The following is a 23,617-nucleotide window of genomic DNA, read 5'->3' as shown; positions in this document are numbered from 1 at the left end:
GTGCATCCATTTACCCAGAAATGTTGCGCTTATCCTTCTATATGGCTGAGTAGTACTCCATTATATTAAAAAAAACTACACAACTTTTTTTTTAATCCATTCATTGGTTGATGGGCATTTGGGCTGCTTTCAAGATTTAGCTATTACAAACTGTGCTGTCAATAAACATGGGTGTGCACAGATCACTGTTGTATGATGTTTTTAATTATTCTAGCAAGATACCCAGAAGGGGAATAAATGTGTCAAATGAGACTTCTAATTCTAGGGTTCTGAGGAATCACTGATTTCCACAGTGGTTGTACCAGGCTACATTCCCACCAACAGTGGAAAGCGTTCCTTTACCCCACAGCCCCTCCAGCTTTTTTATTGACTTCTTGATAGCCATTCTTTCTAGAGAGAGATGACCAGTGATGTTAAACACTTTTTCACATAGTATCTGCTGTTTGTAATTCTTCCTCTGAGAAATGCATATCCATCTCAGAGCCCATTTTTGGATTGGGTCTTTAAATTTGGAAGGTCTGATTTTTTTTCTTTCAATTCTTTACATGTTCCAGATGCTAGTCCTTTGTCTGAGGGACAAGTGAATAAAATTTTCCTCCTTTGTGGACTGTCTTTGCACTCTGTTGGTGATTTTTTTGTTGTTGTTGTGCAAAAGCTTTTTAATAGGATGAGATCCTAGTTAGTGGGTCTTTGTATTATTTCCTGTGTAATCAGGATTTGGTCCATGAAATCTCTGTGTACACCTATGTCTTTAAGAGTTCTGCCTGGGGCTGGGGATTTAGCTCAGCGGCATAAGTGCCTGCCTTGCAAGTAGGCAGTCGTGAGTTCAATCCCTGGTACCAGGAAAAAGACCAAAAAAAAAAAAAAAAAAAAACCAAACAAACAAACAAAAAAAGAGTTCTGCCTATTCTCTCTTCCAGCAGATTTAATGTTTATGTTTTAATATTGAGATCTTTGATCCATTTCGATTTTAGTTTAATGCATGGTAAGAAACATGGATTGGTACCAGAAGAAACCTAGAATAGCAAAAACAAATCTCAGCAACAAAGACCAGGCAGGGGGCATACTTCCTGATTTGAGATTATACTACAAAGCTGCTGTGATAAAAACAGCATGACACTGGCAGAAAAATAGAGCTGAGGATCAATGGAACATGTTAGAAGATGCAGGAACAACTTCAAACACACTCAGCCACATTATGTTTGACAAAGGGGTTAAACACATTCACTGGAAGAAAAACAGCCTCTTTAAAGAATGGTGCTGGGAAATCTGCATAGCTGATTCTTCGTTATAGCCTCTCTTCCAGTTTCAGGAGCGAAGACTGACAGATTCTCCACCTTGCTTATGTCAAGTCTTCCAACCTTTCTAGTCATCACCAAGAAACAGAACCCCACCTCGGGACCCTTCACTTCAGGTTTAACGCATCCCTGAACCTCTGTGAAATTATTATCACTTACATATTATACTGGCAGAAGCTCTAAATTTTTTCTTATACAATGTCTGTTACGGCTTGTACAGATGTTCCCCTAAAGCCTCATGTACTTTTAGATGGAACTTTTTCAGAGGTAGCTGAATCTAGGGTTTGTGATTTAATCATGGTTCAGTGCTGGGACTAAAGGTGCTGGGATCTGCTCCACGGCAGGAACCCTGCATATACAACACAGGTCAGACAGAGGCTTGTCCTCTCTCTCTCTCCCTTTTCTTTCTGGCTGCTTCTGCTGTATTCTGCCATCAGTGAATGTTGCTCCTCTGTCATGTGCCACTCTGCCTTGGAGCCAACCAATTATGGACTGAAACCTCTACAAACTGTGAGCTAAAGAAACCTTTCCTCTTTTATCCACAGGGTGTGTATTTTGTTCCAGCAACGAGAAAACTAACTATGATAATGTCCAACATGCAATAAAGTTACCAAATACTGTAAGGAAATAGTTCTAAGGGACCGAAAGCTAAGAAAACAGGCAAAATCACTCACCAAGGTCATGACTGCTATCTTAAAAGTATTAAAAAATAAAGCATTTTCCCAGAAAACTAAAAAAGTAAGATTTTAATAGGTAGGTAGTAGGGTAGACAGAGCACCAAAGAAGACTGGTCAAGTGGGGGGAAAGTAGCAGAAAATAGCCAGATTAAAGCATTAAAAACAAACAAATAAACAGTTTTGGTGAAAATATAGAAGAGGATGAAAAGCATTCAGAATACAGAAAAAAAAGTCCAAGCCAGACATGTAATCCCAGCGCTCCGCAGCCTGAGGCAAGCAGCTCACACAAAGTCAAGGCCAGTCCGGGCTACATACTAAGTTCAAGATCAGCCTGAACTACACAGCAAAATCTTGTCAAAAATAAAACAAAACAAAACACCCAAAACCCCAAAATCAAACTCAGCAAGGATCTAACTTCCATGTAAGTGGAGTCACTGAACGAAAAGAGAGAAAGAAGCAGAAGCAACATCCTCAGTGGTGCTGGCCAGGAGCTTTCCAAAACTGTCAAAAGACATCGAGCTACAAATTTAAGCAGTTCTACAAATTGGAAGCAGAAAAGTCTATACTGAAATACACTGAGATTAAAAGCTAAAGTGAGAGAATAAATCTTAAGTGCAGTCAAAGGAAAAAAGTTACATTACCTTCAAATGATAACACAGCTACTTCAAGAGAAAAGATAAAACAACATGGACCTGTATCATTAAAGCATTCAAGTCAGTTTGCCACCTAGAATTCTAGCAGTAAATATGTCTTTCAAAAACACATGTGAGATAAAGATTTTTTAAAAGAAGATCCACTGCTAGAACATCAGTCAAAAGAAGTTCTTTGGCAAAAGGAAAATAACCCAGATGGAAGAACAGCTATAAAAGAAAGAATAAATGCGGCAGATGAGATACATTTACCAACAGCAAAGAAGATACGAAAGGGCAGATGTAGGCGGAGAGTTAAAACGGGATCGGAACTGTCTGGGAAGCAAGGGAAAGATGAAGGGGATGGGGAGAAAAAAGAACGGAACAGAAAAGAGAAGACGGTTAAGATGCAACACATACTCTGCGACCAAGAAGTTCTGGTCTTCTGTGAGGGACTCCACATATATGTGCCACAAAACATGATCAGTATGTTTGTAGCAGCATCGGTTCATGCTAGGCAAACTCTAGACAGTCCAATGTTTAACAATGAAACACATAAATTGTGATACTTTCTTATAACAAAATAATAGCAGTGAAAATGAATGAGCTACATCTATATATATTATCATAAATAAATCTAAAAAAAAAATCACAAAAGGTCATACTGAGTAGGACTTGTGTAAGTTAAAAATGTGCAAAACTAGAAATGTATTGTTCAGTGAAACATAAACATGGCAAAATTCTGTACGGAAAGGAAGACCCGGTTAGCACAGTATTAGGGCAGTAATCACCCCAGGAATGTGGTGCAGGAAGGGATGTGAGCACATGGGCTCCGAAGCACTGGTGGAGAGGAAGGGACGTACAAAAAGTGAGATGTGCCAGGCATCAGCTTCCCGGGACGAATGTACTCACCGCACTGCAAACGTGGGCTACTCCACCAAAATAACAGCCGAAAACACCAGTCCAGACAGTCTACCGTCAGGGGGAGGACTAACTAGGTCACCGCGTGCATTCCTTCTTCTTTATACTGCATGTAAACCATAGAACAGCCTACGACTGAGGAAATACTTACAATGTCTGTTTTATAAGCATGCCACTAAAAACAGAATTTATTTTAAAAACAAGCTTCGCACAAATTTTTCCTCTATTTTCAACTACGAAACATCATAGAATGTTTCTGAATATTGCCAAGTAGGCAGAAAGAAAAAAGATGAAAGAAACACATAACCTAAGGGGAAAATAACAGCAATTTGCTACTTATTAAAAAATAAAGAAATGGCTATTAGTGATAGTCTCAGGGGAACATACAGAAAGCTTCTCGCTGCCATGAAGGTGACGACACCAAACTGGGTAGAAGTTCTTTATCCAACGCCTTCCTTGTGCATTAAAATCAAGGCAAGTGCTGGAAATAAATCGATCCGCAAAAGACAGAGACAGTGACTAAAATGCACTAGGGCGATGTACAGCTCACCTACTCCAATGATCAAGACACCCGAGACTGGAAACACTCTGCTCAAGCACAAACACAAACGTGCGCACTTCAGCTTCCCCTCGTGGTGTGCCACCGTGCTGGCCGGCAAGCCGAGCAGGCGCCACGGCAGCTCCTTCACACTCAGCACAGACCAAGATCTGCCAAGGCGGAAATATGCGCCAGAATTAAACAATGGTGAGAATAAGAACGCAAAACATCGCCATCATTTTTACGTATTGACTAGATACTGGAATAATATTCTGAGTATACTGTATGGCCTAAATGAAAACATTAAAAGTAACTTCATCACTCTTTCTTTTTGTAAGGTGGTAAGAAAATTTTAAATTACAGATGTGGCTCACATCAGATTTCTCTCCAAGCGTGCCGATTTGGAGATCTGCCTCTAAAATGTGTAAGGATACGGCTTATTACATTAAAAATTAAACTCAGGTGGTACCAAAGTCTTAAATTTCAATAATTCTTTCAATGTAGATTTTTATCTCTAGATGACCAATATAATAGCTCACACATGACTGCTCATCACTTGAGCAGAGAACAACAGATAAAAGGCACTGCTTGGTCTCAGAAGCCCAGGGAAGGTTCCACAAGGCCCCGGTTACCCAAGGTGACCATAACGGCTGGAGCAGATGAACTGGACCATGCCCACCCCACGGCACCTGCAGCCAGGGCTGCTTTTCCTTCGTGCCCCACACACAAAGCCACCAGTCAGCTGGCCCTGCACCGCCTCTGCGGGTGGTCTGACTGGCATGGTGGCCCCTGCTGCCTGGCCTGCCTTTCAATCTGTGTCCCACTGACTCCAGGCAGGCTGCTCTGCACGCGAGGCCCTGTACGCAGCTTTACTGCCCGGCCGCAGGGCAGAGTGCGCGGGGGCTGCTCTGCCTGCCTTCTCGGCTCTTCAGCCCTAGTCTGCCCCCCGATTTTCTTCCACCCGTTTCCTGCCTCCATCTCACACGGAATAAAAGCGCTGCCTTGTGCCTGTCCGTCTTCTGTAAGAGCCGGCTGTCTTCTCGTTTCTTCAGCCTTTCTGGCCTCTTCCTCCTCTCCGGGTTATGCTACAGTCCACTCTCCCCAATCTTAGAAAGACTGTAGCCTGCCTCCCCCTGTGCTCCAGCTCTGCTGTTTCTACTCCGATGGCTGAACAATGCCTCCTTTTCCTTACCCATTCTCATCTCCGCCGAAGGCGCACACCCTTAGGAAGGTGGGGACCAAATCCTGACAGGTGTCCCCAATCCTGTGCCTCTGTGTGACTAAAGACCCAGGGAACGTATTTGGTGACCGCTGGCATCAGACCACTGTGCGCCCTGCTCATCAGCAGGAGCGCCCTGTGTGCTGCTCCTTGGGCTGCAACTGCAGAGGGAGCACCCCGGGGAGACAGGGCACACCCACAGCTGCAGCCTACCTCGGGGTCAGAGACAGCAAAACAACAGCCTCTGGCTTGGGTGTTTTTAAATCTTGAGAAAAGTGTCACAGACTTCCTAAGCTGGCAAGAGAAAACAGCAAGGCTGATTTAAAATGAACATTAGAACTTCAAAGAATGAGACAAGCAAATAAAATCGGGAGACTGTTCCTCGTCCGGGGAGGCGGTAGAGGGACAGCTCACGCTTCAGGCACCCTAGGGAACGCTGTGCTGCTGAGCTGTGTCTCCCTAGCCTCTTTTATTCTGAGGTGGGCTCTTACTGGTTGTCCATCCTGGTCTCAAACTTATAATAGGACCCTCCTGTCTCAGGGATTACAGGTGTGTGCTTTCACGCCCAGCTGAGATTCCAGTAGCTCCTTTTAAACACACACACATCCTAGAGACTCACTGACAGAAACTCTTTAGTTCAAAGGAAGGACATCCATCTTCTCCACCACTGCAGCTTTATTCCAGGGTCAGGCCTGGGCCAGGACCGGGTATGCACAGGAGAGTGTCAGCTTGAGGAGTGACAGTGGTTTTATTCCAAGGCTGCAAGTGACAGGTGTGGGTCTCCCTCATAAGTTCCAGAATGAACCCAAAAGACTGTTCCATCATCTGAACATAAAAGTCTGTATTTCAAACAGGTATGCTCTTTTTCAAATGCCATGTCTTTAGCTATGCCCAGATTTTTGGTATAGCCAATGGATTTGCTGATGGACTGGACCTGCGGTACAACAAAAATGTGCCAAGGACAACTCCAAGGTATCTGAGCAATTTATGGGAGAATGCAGAATTGATTAAGAAAGAAAGAAAGTAAGTAAGTAAGTAAGTAAAGAAGAAGAAAGAGAAAGGTGGCCAGGCACAGTAGCCTGTAGCTGCAGTCACTTGGGAGGCTGAGGTAAGAGGATCCTAAGATTGAGGCCAGCCTGGGCAACAGCGAGACCCTGTCTCAAAGACTGACAAGGATGGGGGGTGTAGTTTGGTGCCTAACATGAGCAAAGCGTTGGATTTTATCCCCAGCACTGGGGGGAAATGGTATGAAGTACCTCTAATTTCACCTGGCACACAGGAATCCATCACACTGCATAGGTTCTTTACATTTCAGGTTTTCAGTTCTAGTTCAGACTGCAGGCATCCAAAGCAGAGTATCTGGCCGCACTACAGCGAGGGTATTTGCGGAGAGAACCCTCAGGTGAGGATACACCAAGCAGCTGGCTTCGTTATGTGCACAGCCTGAGACTGATGCTGGCTGACTTTCCTCAAATCCTGGGACTTCTGGCATCGGGGCTCGCAGGGCATGAGCGAGACATTGAGGTTCACACAGTCAACGAGCACGAGGTACAGCTCCCACAGACAGGTAAGGGGAAAACCAAAATCTAAATAAAATTTTTTAAAGAAATAGCATCCTGTGTTATGTGTGGCCTTGTTTATTTGTACTGTGACAACAAAATGCCATTAACTGGGTGGCTTATAATTAGTAAGCATTAATCCTCACAGTTCTGAGGCTGTAAGTCTGAGCCCAAGAGCAGAAATGCAAATTTCTCCAAGCCCAGTAACAGAGCAGATTCAGGGCCCTGGGAGGGACTGGGCCACCTTTTAATAGAACCCCACATGCAGGCAGGGGCGAGTGTGCTCTCAGGGCTCTCTCCCCACACTGCCCCCTTTTCCCCAGCCCCTGTACTGGGGATTGAGCCCAGGGCCTAAGCTACATCCCAACCCTTTTTGCTTTTTTGAGATGGGGTCTTGCTAGGTCCCTAAGCAGTCTAGGCTGGGCTGTGATTTTATGATCCTCCTGCCTCAGCCTCCTAGAGTTCTGGGATTACAGGTGTAAGCAACTATACCCAGCAGGGGTCTCTAAAAGGGCTCTGCCTGTAAGACTCAACCATCTCCCAAAGTCCCCTGCTCCCTCAGAGGCAGGCGCATCACACATGGCCACAAACAATGGGTCCACAGTGCATGCAAATTTCTCTAAGCCCTCTAACAGCGACTCAGTCCACCAAGTGCTGGGTACCGTGGCCAGCCACAAATTTTCAAGGTTGTGGTGACAGGGTAGACACGCAAGGTGTGCCAAGCAAGCCAGGATAAGTATCATCCTGATAGACACTCTGCTGGGTTTGCACAAGGTGCCCTTCCTTTACTGGGTACACCAGGCTGCCCAACCTAAGTTCAACTCGGGGTTAAAGGGCCCAGCCCAGCTCCCCACCCAAGAGCTGGACAGATGCCATCCAGCACGATGGTCTTCAGTGCTGGGAGAACATAAAGGCTCAAAGATTCCAAGAAGTCAACAGGAAACCTGCCTGGCCTCAGCCTAAATGTGTGCAGAAAAACAGCAGTCCATTTTGCCTCAAGATAAACATAAATGTCCCCTCTTAATCCATGCATGAAAAAGTACTAAAATTCCATACCGAAACTTGGACACTGTTAGATGTCTTGAGTGGAATCAAGAAAGGAAGGATTTACAGAGAATAATCTACTGATTGGAATGGATGGGAGGGAAAAAGTTGGGAGCAAAAGCCATGAAATCATTCCTTTGCATAATGTGCTCTCTCCTCTCAAAGTTAAGAATGTGAAAAACGAATGGCCAAACAGTTTAATAGCTGGTCAGATGGCTTGAGACAACTCCCAGAAAATGGTTTGGGGATCAGTGGCAAACACTTCACTTACTGAGCACCAAATTATGCAGAGCAGTGTGGCAAAAACAGAGCCTGCAACCTTCTTTCCTGGAGCCCAGTGCCTCAGTGGAGGTGCAAAGACTCCCCCTTCCTTTACCGAGGCCCCTGGGCTCCTGAGCTCCAAGCTCTGGGGAGGGAGGCTTTCTATGCATCCAGATGAAGATACTCAGACCGATACTAAGGAGTCTGTAACTGAGCAATGGACAGATTGGTGCAGTCAGCCTAAAACAAACAAGCCATGGTTTGGTTTGATTTTAGCACTAATTACAATTACATAAAGAGTGAGTCAGGCCTCCCCCTTCCCCCAGAGTGTGGGAGGCTGGCAGTTTTTGTTTATCTTGGCTTTCTCTGCAAAAGGTGTAACTCTTTATGCCCGCACACACAAAAACTCCTATGAAGGCCAACTGTTAACACTGTCTATATGCTGAACATAGTCACCAAAATAACACTGAGCTCAAGAGTGACCCACTCAGCTCACTTACCGGGAGAGGGGGGCAGTGTGAGCTGTGGGCCAGTCCTCCCCTGAGGACAGTGGCGGAGTGACCACTGCCGAGCTCTGTGCCACTGAGCCTCTTGCCCAAGCCCTGTGGCTTCACCCCTCGCACTCCCTCCTAGGTGCCTCCTCCCAGCCTCATGGCGAGCATCTCCTTGGACCTCACGATCCAGCCCTGGGTTCCTCTCTGGCCAAGCCTTCCTGGCCCTGACTCAGAAGTCTGCTCCTTCTTTAGGGGCCCCACTGAAGCCTCTGAAGACTTCAACCTGGCCCCTGGACCATTTCCCTGCAAGCACTGCGGACACAACCTTCTCCCCTGCTGCTCGAGAGCCTAAGGGAGGGAGACATCGTTTTTATTCAGTCACCTCCCCAGTGCCTAGCACAGAGGCTGACATTTCCAGCTGTCCACATACAGTTGGGAACTAGTTGGACACATACTATTAATAGATATGTTAACAGGAGGTTATACCTTTTACACAAATCTATATTTAGGCAGCTGGAATGAAGTTAAAATGCCCTCCCCCAGTATCTCAGACCAAGTTAATGCTGTTTCCTGACTTGTGGCTGCATACTTTGGCCCAGATAGTGCAGCATCTACAAAAGAGCTAATTATACAAGAGGGCACTACAGGAAATGACTCTAACTGTGACTCAAATTCTCTGTACCCACTCAAGAATATAGGCTTCGGTAGTTAAATCCTGCTGGAGAGGAGGCCAGGAATGAAGCCTCCTAGGTAGAGCATAGCTCTTGCACTAGAGCTAAGAATATGCACTCTGAACACAGTCTAACTTTTTGGCCCAGCTTTCTTCCCAACCAGGGACTCCTCTGAGCCTCAGTGTCCCTGTTTGTAAATAGCACTTCAGTAGACCATTAGGAGGAGTAAACAGCTCGGTCTGTGTGGAGACTTAGAATACTACTCGGCACAGGGCAGAGCAATCCGTAAACTTAGCTAGTACTTTGTGTTGGGGGCGGGGGGTACTGGTGGTGCCCTTTGGGATTCAACTCAGGGCACCACACACGCTATACACAGGGTGGGGTGTGTGTGTATAAGGTGCCTTTTAATGTAATTATAGCTCAAATTCCTAGCCCAGCTACTATCACTTTTAAAGTACCCCTTTAGGTACTAAGTTAAGCTCAAAATTCATTTCAGTGGTGTAAGAAGTACAGTGTGTGTCCTATGTTTTCTATACAGCAATGCTCAAGGACAAACATAAATGCAATTAACATATAAACACACAGTAAAAGTATATCGCATCTAACATTCCACACTCACTGCGCCTACAGTTTCCTAGCAGTGGACAGGCTGCCTGAGGAACTTTGGCAACAAAGTATGGGAAATAAACGCCAAGGAAATACAAAATTAACATTGTTGTCACTCCCTATGGGGGCGGGGTACACATACAAAGCCAGACACACCACGTCCAGGATGAAGGAAGCAGGCTGTCGGCTTTTGATCGGAATTTCCTAGGACTGTTACCATGTAGCTCAAGAATATGAGATTAGTAACGAGATTAGTACAAATGTTGCACTGCACACAGACAAATTTATGTGAAATGTATCAGAGGGATATAAAAAAGGGGTAGGCTTGTGTGAGAACAAAACTGCTTTCAAAAAATGTATCATTAACAGGCAGATTAAGAAAACACCACACATCCACCAGTAACCTACGCCTATAGATAAAGTAGTGTACTGCTTGCTGGGGATGCAGTGACTGCACCAGGAAATAAATAAAAGAGTAAGGTAAATCAACTCTTCCCAAGTGTGTGCACCTCGAAGACGGAGGCTTGTGCTCCAGCCACCCCGTGTCTCCCAGAAAGTGCATGCTTGGACGTTTCAGACCACAGCACCAAGCTGTCTCAGCAGCTAAGACTCAAGCACACACATCCCACAGAAAGTTCCGCAGTTCTCCCAGCAACATCCTCTAGAGCTGGCAGGCAGGTGGGCTTTCCACGTAAAACAGACACCTCAGACACAGCCTGTGTGAGTACCTATCGCTTACATGTGTCAAAGTTGAGGAAATGTATAAAATTCAAGCAGCTGATCTCAAGAACAGGACGTTTCCAGGGCAAAATGTGGCAAAATTGGGCTTTGATGGTATATAGAATCTCATAGAAAGAGCCATTAAGAATAGCAGTTAAAACCGATATACGCTCTGGCAGAACGAATGACAATTTAAGATTAGAAATAAGCAAATGCTCAGGCTCTTTGTTTTCTTCTGTTCTGAGGAATAAAGAATGTGCTGGAAATTTGGGGAATGCACTGCAACCTCTTTCTCCCTCCTCTCCTCCCCCATCCCAGACGCAAACACGCACACAAGCACCCTTTCTCCTCTCTGTCACAGGCCTTTAATTAGCTCAGCGCTTTGCGGGCAGCCTCCCTAACACATCCTGACACGGCCAGGGCTGCTGGCCGCAGCGGGTCTCAGGCAGCCTGGGTAGCAGGATCCCTCGAGCCCTTGCAGCCCTTATCTGCGCAGATGCCTGAGGAGTTTGGTATCTCCCCTCCCAGCCCTCCTGGGAAGCCGCCCCAGCAGGTGCCCATTGGCAATAGTTTTGTGTTACAGGCCTCAATGAATGATCCCCGCAGGAGCTGCCGACTGTTTTCACAGACACAGAAGGCAGTCAAAAGTCCACCGCGTGAACTTGGAATGACCCCAGCTGCAGAGTCACTGGCGGGTTCATCCGGAGGGCAGGCACGCTTTATTAAACAACTAATACTCTTCACAGATAACTTTCCGAAAAAGCAGAAGTGTTAACTCTTTGCAATCTTGCTCTGACAAAACACTGTCGGCTGTAGAGGGGCTCCCTGGGGCTTCAAGGTCTGAATCTAGAGAAGGACGCCAAAGATAGACCTGGTACAACCAGGGCCCAGGTTCATCTGGCCTGCAGAGCGGTCAAGACTCAGTCACCATTTGGTCTGCCGTGTTGGCAGTGTCCCAGCTTAAGGAAAAAGAGAAAATGTGAAAGGTCTCCAGCACTTCCTGGAGGTGGACAGTGTGGGCAGGAGTCCCTGACAATGACCACCTTGGGTGAGGCCTGGCCTGGCACTCCAGGTCCCGCGGGAGGTTCCAGGGCCCAGCACAGGGACAACTGTCAGGACTGTGCGAACTGCCCTTCCCTTCGGGATGGGCCTGGAAGTCACTCTGTCTGCAGTGGCCAGAAGCAGCACGGGGAGTTCCTTTGCCAAGGAGGAGTCGCAAGGCATGTGGCTTAGACACAGTGTTTTTATCACAGAGCACAAAACCTTCAAGTTCCTTGGGGCTCGCTAGGCCACAGGGAAGAGAACACAACCGTAGTTTCAGAGCTGTAAACGGCGAGGTGCCATTTCTTCCCAGCTAGATCGGTACTAAGGATTCTCTTCTCTTCTCTTCTCTTTATACAGATGAGAAGGAACCAATGACAAGGGTTATAACAACAAACAGACCAACACAAACACTTACAGAATCTCCTTAAACTTCACCCTAACCCACAAAGCTACGCTAATTTTAGCATCAAAGACAGCTATCCACGTTTCACCCCCACTTCATGTCCCCAGCTGCCCTCTGGACCTCACTATGCAGGGCTCCTTGCTTCGCTTTCAGGGGAGATGAATTTCGCGGAGTTTCCTGGCTGGATGAGATCCCGTTGAAAGACGAGTGACACTGGGTGCTTCAAAGGAGCCCTCTTCCTCCCCTCGCAGGTGAGTCAACCTTTGCACAAAAAAGGGCGGCTGGGGAACGGTAAAGCCTTGCGGGCTCTCCACAGACCGCGCAGTGCTCGGGGTTAAAACAACTAAGGGACCATGACTTAGTCCCTTGTCCGCAGTCTAGTGTGGGAGACAGGCGCACAAACAGACGAAGCACCGTATAAAGAACACTGCACAAATGCCCACGGTGGCAGGGCTCTGACCCTATGACTTCGTGACCCCTCGCTTCTAAAGGACAAAAGCAGGTAGCAGCTGGTGCACACCTGTAATTCCAGCACTCTGGGAGGCTGAGACGGGAGGGTGCAAGTTTCAGCCCAGCCTGGGCACTTCAGTGACTTTATGAGGACTTGTCTCAAAAAATTTGTTTAATTTAACTTAATTTAAAGAGGGCTGATAATGTAACTCAGTGAGAAGGTCCTGGGAACACCACAGAAGGGTGGAGGGGTCTGCAGCCAGCTGAATTTTAAAGCTGCCCTTGTGATTGCAGTTAGCAGTGAGAGCCTCACTGCCGTCTCCACCATATCTGAGCGCGCTCACAGCAGCCGGCAGCACTCTCGCCCCACTCTGCTACCCTAAGAGTTGCTGCAGACTTATCAGAGGCTGTTAAGGATTCAAATGAAGGAAGGCAGAGCTGACTTTTCCAGGCTAAGCTAAGAAGAGCTTAGCTTGAGGCATCGCTCAGGAGGAATGCAAGATGCACCCATGGAAGGCAGAGGTTCAAGGTTAAGTGGCCACGTGAACTATCACAAAAGCAAGGCTTCTTCCTGAACTCTTACATGCATGCACACACGCACATCTGTCTAGTTCACTGTTATATTTTATCTTTTACAGAGAAATAAGCAGCAAATTCTTCCTGGGTTTAGTTCCAAGAACTGTAAATTCTCCACATTACTTATCAAAACTCCCAGTTTGTCGAGTTAATCTGTTACTGGGCTGCCTTTCTGTGGCACTGTGCAAACCTCGCCACCGGACACAAAGGCTCTCCTAGAAACAGGCTGCTAAAGCCTCTGCCCCTGCCCCTTTCGCCTTGCCCCTTGGTGCCAAAGTGAGACCCGAGGGACACCACGTACTCAAGCCACTCAGCACGGCTGCAAGCAGGGCCCTCTCGGAGGCCGGGCTTCCTACAGCCCCAGCCCACCTGCAGCGCCACTGGTGGTCCCAAGAAGGCTGGGTCTCACTGGGAAAAGAGTGGGCCTGGCTTGGTGAGCCCTGTTTCTGACACCCAGTGCCAGACCTCAGCAGAACCATTCGACCCGTGGGACCTACTTTCCCATCACTGAAAGGGAAGTGGTGACACCAGCCCCGCTGGCCTGACAAGGCTGTTGCAAGGCTGGTGATCCCACACACATGAAAGCACACTGGTTAGAGCAGCAGTGCAGCCCATGGGAAAGAGGTCTGCGTCTCGGCATCTTCTGCAAGCTCCCATTTGACCCTCCAGAAGCCAATTTACCTGACTCAATTTCTTCATCTGTCAAGTGGGGACAATCCTCAACTTTTTAATGTGTAAGCCCATGACGATCAAGTGGCAGCAGGAGCTCACTACAAAGCACAAATGGCTGTGAAACCACAAGGAGCCATTCCACCGCTTCTCTTATAACTTTGGCCCAATCTGTGCTCATTTCCCAGTTACCAGTGAGGAGAAGAGCACAACCCAGTGACCAGGCTACTCTATCCTGAACACAAAGACACAAAAGCATGTGCTCCTTCATTTTCATTTCAGTGAAAACATTGGAAATTAACATTTGCAAAAACTCACATAAATTTCAAGAGCTTGCAAGAAATTTTACTTAAACATTTTCCTCTATTAAAGCAAACAGGGCCCGGGGATATAGCTCAGCAGTATAAGCAACAGCCTAGCAAGCGCAAGGTCCTGAGTTCAATTCTCAGTAACCCCCTGCCAAAAGATTGATATATTTTTAAATTTTAGAATTGACGTGTTTCAAAATTTGTTTCTCCTTGAAATAAAATTAATTTGAAAAAAATAAAGCAAATTGATTATTCCCACAGATATTATTTTAATTCACTGATGTAAAAGTTTGCCTGCCTTTCCCCTCTGAGTCTCTCAAGTCTCCCTGCAACTTAAAGCCAGGCCTGGGCCTGGCCTGGCAGTGCAGCCTGCCAGGGGATCCCAGTCGGAGTCTGCCGGGCACCGGCTGCGCCTCAGCGCTGCACCAGGCCGTGTGAGCACAAAGGGAAGGGAACCGGCCTGGAATGACCGTGGGGCTCTCCTGCCTGTGCGTCCACACATGACTGTCTCCCCCCAGCTCACGGATACAGGGGGAGGGTAAACTTGGCTACAGCTTTTATTTACTTCACATACAAATCAGGAAAACACCAAGCAGATATTTATTTATTAACTATTCATTGAATATATACCGTGTGAACACTCCTGAACTACATAAAAGCCTGGATCGTTTTCATTTTTCTCATAGCAAATCGGTATTGCTAGTCACTGGGGAAACTGACAAAAAAATGATGCCAGATAAAATCTCTGCCTTCCAGGACCTTTACGTTTACGCAGGGATGTGAATGAACACATGGACAATGCCATTCCGTGTTTCCTCTGCGGCTGGTCTCGCCCTGAGGGACAGCTAGTGTCCTCAGCCCCGAGCCCCACAGCACTTCCTTCATGAGCGCCCAGACGGGTCTGAAACACTCCCCGTGCAGCAGGACCATGGGCTCGTGGCTGCCGCACCTGCTCCACTTCTCTCTCGCACACAGCACAATAATGTCCCCCTTCCCAAGGACCCAGCACCCAACTGGTAATGGTAAGCGTCTGCTGCCAGATGCCTGCAACATGTCCAGGGGAAAAGGTGGTCTCTTCTGGGACAGAAGCACAAAGTAGGGAAAGACCACGTCTCGGCATAGTGTTTGGCCTGGACCTTACAAACTCTGAGCCACTGGCCAGATGGGGTACAGGACACCCCAGGCAGGGTGAGCCTGAGCCAGGAGCAAGGAGAGAGAGAACAGGCAGGAGGGACCCTGATCTGGACAGACAGCTCCCTGTCTCCCCTCCTCCCCCATGTGCCGCCTGGCTTCTGAACTTATCTCTACCTTCCCTGTGCCGCTCTAGAAATTTCCCTTGCTCTCAGGAATGCCTCGGGAGGGTTCCCCTTTGGTATGGAATAAGAAAGGGAGAGGCCACCTCAGCCATTTGCCCGTCAGAGGGGCCACGGGATATTCTTCTCCACACTGCCAACTGCACCTTTGTGTCACAACTCCAGGCCACGCCCGGCCTCCCTGCCAGATGGCCCAGATGCACAACATGAGAGGAAAGGAGCAGGCGTACAGTGAGCCTCCGGAAGCAGCTGGCCTGCTCTTCCACAGTCTCTTCTAGGGGGATTTTCAACACTGTAGAAGTTATTTAACATGCTATCCTCAATAAGCTTTAGTTTTTCTCCCTACCACCTTCTGTTCCACAAACATTTTGTTCAAATAATTATTTTCACCATCTGTGAATCCCCAAATAGATGATTCCATATATCAGATATAAATAGCACCATGGTTAATACACAATTCAATAAGCCTCTAAGAGAGGGAGCAACATTTCTATCTTCCTCTGGACTCTAAGACCCACTCTGCAGGAAAGGACCTGTTAACAAGACTCACAGAGCACCAGGCAACGGAAAAATGTAACAGAGAGGTGGAGCCCATGTCTGTGTTACAAGGTAAGATACTGGTCCAGAAGTGATTCTAGCCACGTGCCAGATGTCAGGAGACCTGCAGAGGAGTGCAAAGCTCTACCAGTTCCTGTCAGGCCATCCTGAGCAAGTTATTCCCTTCCACTGACCTCCACTTAGTGGCTTCATGTCTAAAATGGTGGTAGAAATAGTAACAGTAACAATAGGAGTAGCAACAGTAATAGTAATATCTGCCTGGCTGCATGCTTATGAACAGGCTCAAAAATATACAGATCTGTTACCAACAACTAACCAGACAAATACCAAGTGGCCCCATCATTAATACCCAGGTTAGGAATGATGAAACTGTGATCACTTCCCCATATCCCTTTCTTCCAAGAACCAAACCCCAGAACAGGTCAGCAGAAATAAACACTGACGAGCCTGTTCTTCACCCCGATTCCTGGCGCCCAGTGGTGGCACCGCACTTGGCACCACGCTTGGCAGGTGAAGGCAAGCTGCCCGCAGAACAGAGCCAAACATCCCCGCAGAGCTCACAGCACTGTGTGAGATCAGCAGGAGTGGGAGGGAAGAAAAGGACTCTTGGGGAGAACAAATTTACCTTCTGCCATGAACATTATCCTCCCCTAGGCCAGGCATCCTGTGCTGATGACTGAACAGTGTCTGTCCTAATTGCTCAGACATCATTAAAGTAGTGAAGGTCAGGAAACAGCTTAAAGAAACTACCACTCGGAGCACAGGTTCCAAGGAAGATGGCCCGGAGAAAACGGTCTGCAGGTCCCGGTCACTTGCTCACTGGATGGCGCCAGCTCAGGTCTGCTGGCAGGCAATGCAGGAGCAAAGGCCTGAGGCTGCGAACGCCTCCTGGTCCAAGTCGGAAGGAACCCGAGCCCGCGCGCCACCCGTCCGCACTCACACACTTGCGGTGCGCACATTTTCCACATGGACAAGGAGAACTCTCCCAACCCCCTTTTCCACGTCAACACTTTTACACTAGGTAAGGCCTCCCCAGATAGAAACCTCAGAAGCTAAAGCTACAGCATTCCAAATCCAACACAAAGGGTTAAGCTGGGAAGCAGGGAAGACTTTGAGCTTTCCTTTGAAATGGTGTTGCTTCCCACTGTGTTGGTTTGGCTTCCACAGTGGGGCGAGTTTGGTAGGAGCTTACACCCAGAAGCCTTGTTTTGGAAGCAAAATTAAACGGCTAGCCCACTTCCACTCTCTGCTAAAACTTCCCCCTCTAACAGGCACTCAGTCCCCTCTGGCCTCAGGTACAGGAGCGACGCCCTGAATCTCACTTTCTCACCCGTGAAATCGGACAATTAAAGGAGAAGGCACACGGAGGCTCCTGCTCCTACATTAGACTCTAGTCATTACTAAACACGGCTGCATTCTTTACAGCCCTTTCTGATTTTTAACTGTGCTACTAAGAAATCCCCTTTTTCTTCTAAGAAAACACCAGCTCTTCTTTAAAATGCAGAGACTTTTAAAGAAACAGTTAAAAGGGAGAAGAACTAAAGGGATAAAGAACCTTCCCAGCAGACAGACTGTCTGCCAAGGGGAAGGGTGCATTATTAACCCCCGGGGTGTCCAGCCAGCTTAAGAAGGCTTGAGCACACTATTCTGTAACCATAGTCTCTACACTGGAGTAGAAAAGCACTTTTCGGGAGACGTGAGTATTTTCTGTCTTTCCAGCTTAGCATCGTTTCCAGCACAATAGACGGCAGTCCGGGGAGGTGACGTAAACCACAGCATACCGCCCTCAGCTCAAGACGGCCCTGCAGAACCAGGTTCTTCATGGAACCATGACCCTGCAATGAAGACAAGTGTCACGTTTTCTCCACCTTTCTGTTTCAAAAAGAGGACGTCCGGCCCTCTACCTCAGGGCAGTGAGCTGCTTGACTGGGGGAAGAGAAGAAAGGCAATGCCCACCCTCCACGAGCGGGCTTGGGGGGGACGCCTGGGGACTCTGCTCACTAGTGACAGAACACACTTCCCCTCCACCCAGATGTCTGAGATTTGCCCAAGGGAGGATAATTCCTTCAGCCTCTAAAAGCTGCCTGTAACCAAAGGGAGCTCACACTAAGGAAATCATTTTAGTTTTCAGATTACTAAAGGAAAATAAAACCTCTGTCGCCAAACACCTGAGTCATTTCTCTACCTTCAGCTGGAATGTGCCTTCTCCTGGCTGGAAAAGAAATCCCGCAGGTGATTTATTTAAGATCAAAGTCTTTTTGAGACTCGAAAACTGCATTCTCTGAGGGACAGCTCACTGTCCGCAGTGAATTTCATCTCACCTAAGGTCGTGTGCCAACTCAAACACACTAAGCCCCGACGCTTGCGAGAAGGCATTCACCTACGCCTCGCTCACAGGTACATGGAAAAGCTATTATGGGGATAATCAGCTCCACAGTAAAACGGAGCAGTCATACATAATGGCGAAAACAGACACAGTCATAAATTGCCTTTCCCCTTCAGAACCCGTGCAGGCGCTCACTCCAGGCATTCTTTTGTGCAAAGACAAAACTTTTGCCTTGAATAAACAGTGCTTTTAGTTTTGTTGGAGCCTTCTAAATACACTGCCTGCAAACACAAACAAATGCTCATCTCAAACCCTGTGCAGATGGTCCTCCCTGCCCTCAACAAGGTCACAGCATATTTGACAGGAGGCTGGCAGCTGATCTCTGAGCACAGGGACGGGAAAATAGTTTCCCCTGGCCCACTGCGACGCCCTACATCTAGTATCCTGGGGTGAAGTGTGGTGAAAGGTTCTCCTGGAAGGAGCCTGCTGTCCCCAAAGAGAACAAAGAAACGGAATAAAACATTATCTAAAGTCCTGGCTAGACTGTCTGCTGAAATACCTAAATAGAACCTTTCCCTCCCTCCCTCTCTCCCTTTCTCTCATTTATCTTCAAACACTTTTCCTAAACCCATAAAAACTCATTCTGAGATGAGGCAGCACTTTTTTCCTTCCTGTTTGGTGCTGTGGACTGAACCCAGGCCCCACACACACCAGGCAAATGCTCCACCACTAAGCTAGGCGACCTCCGCAGCCCACAGGCAGGACGGCCTTTACTTTTTATTCTTCCCCTTCTTGTTTGTTTTACTTTTAAACATACGGGGGCATGTCTAGAATAAATCTTCCAGTTAGCAGCCACAACTGAGAACTGAGGTGCTAGTCCAGAGGTCAGGACCTGGTTCTGCAGTTACCTGTGTGACCCTGGACAACTCACCTTACCTCTCTGGGTCTCAGTTACAGTTACGGACCCTAGAAGGTCCGTGTATCTGGAGAACAGACTTTTGGAAGATAATTGGATCAGAGGGGCTCTAACTTACGGGATCAAAGGGTCTCTAACTTTATCAGTGGATTAATCACTGGCGATCATACTTTGAAGGCATGACTGGCAGGTGATGTAAAGAGGAGGTGGAGCCCTGCTGAGGGGAGTGAGTCCCAGCGGCAGGACTGTGGGGACCACACCTGGTCCCCTGGGCCGTCCCTCTGTGGCTCTTTCCCCCTTCCTTCTTCCCAGGTTTCACCAGGTAAGCAGCTTTCCTCAGCCAGGCTCTTAATGCCTTGATGTTTCTGCCTCACACAGGCCTACAAGCAATGGAGCTAGGGAACCACGGGCGGAAACCTCTGAAACCCTGAGCCAAAATAAATGCTGCCTGCTTTAAGTTGCTTTTCTCAGGTATTTGGTCACAGACCAAAAGCTGCCTGACATACCCTTCACTTCTTACTTTATATGCTGGGACTAACACAGCCTCGGTTGTCTCAGGCCAATGAAATCCCCCGAGTAAAACACCACCGATTACCTGCGAAGGTGAATCTCCGGGCTCCCACCCACGGATGACCACAAGCACCTACATCCCAGAGTCCTGCTTTGGGCAGGATGTGTGATAGTGGCCAACTTTCCAGCCAACCAAGTGATGTCAGATTATCAGCTTCTAGTGGGAAGTAGCAGCATTAACATTTTATGTTCTTTCAAGTGCCTGGAAAAAAGTCTGAAACATGCAAGACACAGGAAAAACATTGTGTAGGGGGAAAAAGGGCATTTAAGGTTAGCTAGACATAGACAGATCAAGTCTGCCCATCACTTTTTGTTGTGTGACTTTGAAAATGTCACTTAATTTCTCTAAGTTTCATGTGCTGATTTGCAGGGTAGAGAAAAGCAAGCATCAGACAATGTATATCAAGGGTCTCTTCACACAGGCCTGACAAACAGAAGGCGCTCTGGACATGTTCGCAGATCAGTAACAGCCAGACAGCAGCACAGGGGCCAAAGGCCGCTCCAAGGCCTTTCTCTACGAGCGCTGTTTGCAGCAGAAAATACTACACAACTGTAAGGGTTGACTTAATTCATAACAAACAGCACTGAAGTAAAGTAAAGCGATGGATAAGACAACAGAATAAAACAAAATTATCAACAAATCAACAGAAAAGTCTTACCTCTTTACAAAAATTTATACCTACACAGTTTGCATTGGAAAATTTATGGTTGGTAGAAATAAATGAAACAAAGCAAGGAGAAAGATATAAACCAACCATAGCAGCTTAAAAGTTATCAGTAAAATGAATGTAGCAAATAAGGAACAAAGAATTCTAATTTCCATGAGGAACAATGGACTATCATGAAACAATTCAGTTAAAAACAAGGGAAACTATTAAAATATCTGCATTTCTGAACATAAAACACACCTGCATCAACAAGGTACTCAGATCAAAACCGTAAAATAATGACTTACTGAAGACAGAGGAACAGGAAGACGGAACAGAACGGAGGTTCTTTAGTGACAACCGAAAGTGCTCCTCCTCTTTGTGGAAGGAGATGCTGCTGCTGGCTTTCTTAGGGAGAACAGGGGCCACTGTGCAGAGGAAACAGATTCCACAGGAACAGAAAGGAGAACGGAACCACCGGCCCCACTGCTAACATCTGAGGCTTTCTTAGCTTGGAAAGACGTTTCATTTTTTTGACGGTGGTTATATAGTAATTCTCCTTAAGTATGTAGGAAATCTGGATGAGGGAGGAAGTTTGTTCAATGAGAGGTGTCTCCCCAAATCTCCGGCCTTCAAACAAGTTAGTTAGAGAGTAGTGCAGATACTCACGTGACACAGTTTGGAGAAGGCATTCTATTTGCAGTTCATGCTGCAAAAGAACCCTGTTGTCTGACAAGGGTTTTGGAACGTTCTATGCTATCCCTTTTGTAAAGCCACATTCCAGGAAAGGTTTCCAGAAGCAACCATCTTGCTGCAGTCTCAGAAGAGAGGTCAGATCTTAGAGGCTCTACTGAGGGCTGGCTGGAGTCACCTTGCCAAGACCTCGCAGAGGAGCCGTAGAAAACACATTCTCAGTACAGTGGGGAGCCGAGTTAGTCACCTCAGAATGCATCTAGAAGCTACTTCTGAGGGCTGGGTGTCAAGAAGAAAAGCAGAGAGGAACAGATAGCAACAAAGGGAGATACGAGAATTGAGGCCAATATTAAACAAACAAACAAAAAATACAGGGAATGACAAATCTCAAAAGTGGCCACACTGCAGTGCCTTGTCTTAAAAAGACACTCAAGACTAACAAGGAAAAGATTTTTCAAAGGCAGAAATGAAACCAGAGATGCAATATCCTGACTACAGCCCGAGCTCCCCTTATGCACAGCTCTATGCATACAATAACAGCCTGTGATCTTTTGCAGGCAAGAACCTTTCTAGAAATCCAATAAAAACTTTAGGCCTTCCTCCTAGAAACCATTTCATAATTAAGAGGCTCACAGAATTGCCTCAGCCTCCACTGAGCCTGGTCACAGCGCTGGGCTCCTTGCAGCAGTGGGGCCAGCTGTCCCGGGGGCAGGAGGCTCAGTTCTGGCCTCCCTGGTCCTTTTAATCACTGGACTCCACTGCTCTCTACAGGAATACTTCCCAGGCCAAAAGCTGATTACTGTGGTCACTTGCACTTCCTTAAATTTCCCCTGTGTACAAAGAGAAGCAAACAAAACATTCCCCCAATCCAACATTAAAGATCTGATTTCAGCCCATGAAACTATAAGAAAATGGAGATTTTTAGCCCAGCCACCTGCACAGAATCAAAGATAGCCCAAAGGAGCATGCAGGGGATACACCAGCTTCTGGTCCACACTTCCAGTGTGAAGCGGTCATTTACATTCTGCTGCTTCCTCATCTTGCCAGTCAGTTATGGACTACGGTAACAAGCACAGGCTTTCAGCTATCCAAACAGATGACCCCGTAGTCCCTGTCAAGAGCAGCATGTGCCTCCACTACTGATGAGCTCAGGGCAAGCAAGTATGTGAAGAGGGATTGCAGTCAGGGAGACGCAGGCCCTGGAATGCCCCTTATGCAAATCCAACCACAATATAAGATTTCCAACACAACGCACAATCTCTGCCAGGGGGCTCCTTACAGACCTGGGCTGAAGACATGGACGGGGAGGACTCTGAAGCTTCTTAAGAGGCCCCTTAAGCTTTGAAAAGCTTTCCAGGGAGAAAAGACCCAGGAAACAGATAAGACGTCTACGCATGAGGAAGGGTGAGGAGGCGCAAGAGGCGGGAGGAAACTGCAAGAGGCCTCACCCACCAGGAGGCCACAGGCGCCTTCGCATCGTCTCCATCCCTTTAGAAGGCTGCGGTCAAAGGCTCCCTAACAGCCAGCCTGAGCAGAAACGGGGTCTCAACCCTGCCATCGCAGCACCCAGCTTCGCCCCCTCCGGGGGCCGGGGTGTGCTGTCACCTCAAGGACACAGAGGGTGGCCTGACGGCAGCTGTTACACACCACGCGCTGCTCCGGCTGGCACCTTCAGCAGTACCCTCCTCACTCTGTCCTCACCACCAGCCTGTGCAGCCAGGGCTTTCCCCTTCAGGAGGGAGGAAAGCCTCTCGCCACACCACGAGCGTATGCATGTAGCAAAGTGAGCCCAGGAGCACAACAAAGACAGATTATTTCATGCAGGAGACTTCCTATTTTAATCAGCATTCAATATAGTTTTTAAAATTTAATAAAATCTTTAAGCTGGGCAGTTACAACTAAATATTTAGGTGCAGGGCAGGGGATGTAGCTCAGCCACACAAGTGCTTGCCTGGGAAGCGCAAGGTCCTGAGTTCAATTCCTCGTACCAAAATAAAGAAAGAAATAAAATACTTAGGTGTATCTGTTTATATCAAGCTCAGGAGCTAAAACAACCACAACGAATCTGTGCCACCATCATGAGAGTTTATGTCGCCTGGCAGTAAAGGCAGCGCAAACCGGTCAAGGCAGAAGGGGGCAGAAGGGTGCAGACCGGCAGCGAAGCCGAGTCAGCCGGCCCTGAGCTGAGCTTCTGCTTTCACCCCTCCTTCCAACAATGAATTTTCTTTTTGAATCGTAAGACAAACAGTCCACTTTGGTCTGGGTCGGCAACACCACTGTCTCAAAGAAACTGAGAACTGTTACTGCCAGACAACAATGTGGACCAAAGGGACGAATCTCCAGCTCTCGCACAGGGCTAGGAAGGGTGCCACGCAATGCAGAAGAGCTGTCCCAGCCACGTCCGCTCTGCTCTTCAAGCAGGTCCCTGTGTACCTACTCAGAGGCCCCCTCGGGCCCTGCCATCCACCGCAGCCCAGAGCACGCGTGACCCAGCAGTCTCCGAATGC

The 23,617-nt window shown here is 47.5% G+C and overlaps 1 protein-coding gene across 8 annotated transcripts in view; it reads right to left on the bottom strand.

Annotated features, from left to right (window-relative positions):
• Vps13d (vacuolar protein sorting 13 homolog D) overlaps positions 1-23,617 on the bottom strand; it is a 243,841-nt gene that overhangs the window by 56,917 nt on the left and 163,307 nt on the right. The gene's annotated exons all lie outside the window — the stretch shown is intronic.

Source organism: Cavia porcellus, unplaced genomic scaffold (genome assembly GCF_034190915.1).
Source record: "Cavia porcellus strain 051 isolate PalLab524CR breed Dunkin Hartley unplaced genomic scaffold, mCavPor4.1 scaffold_25, whole genome shotgun sequence".
In the NCBI taxonomy this organism is placed as follows: domain Eukaryota; kingdom Metazoa; phylum Chordata; class Mammalia; order Rodentia; family Caviidae; genus Cavia; species Cavia porcellus.
Note: the sequence above shows the minus strand (reverse complement) of the source record. Positions and strands in the feature narration are given on the sequence as shown.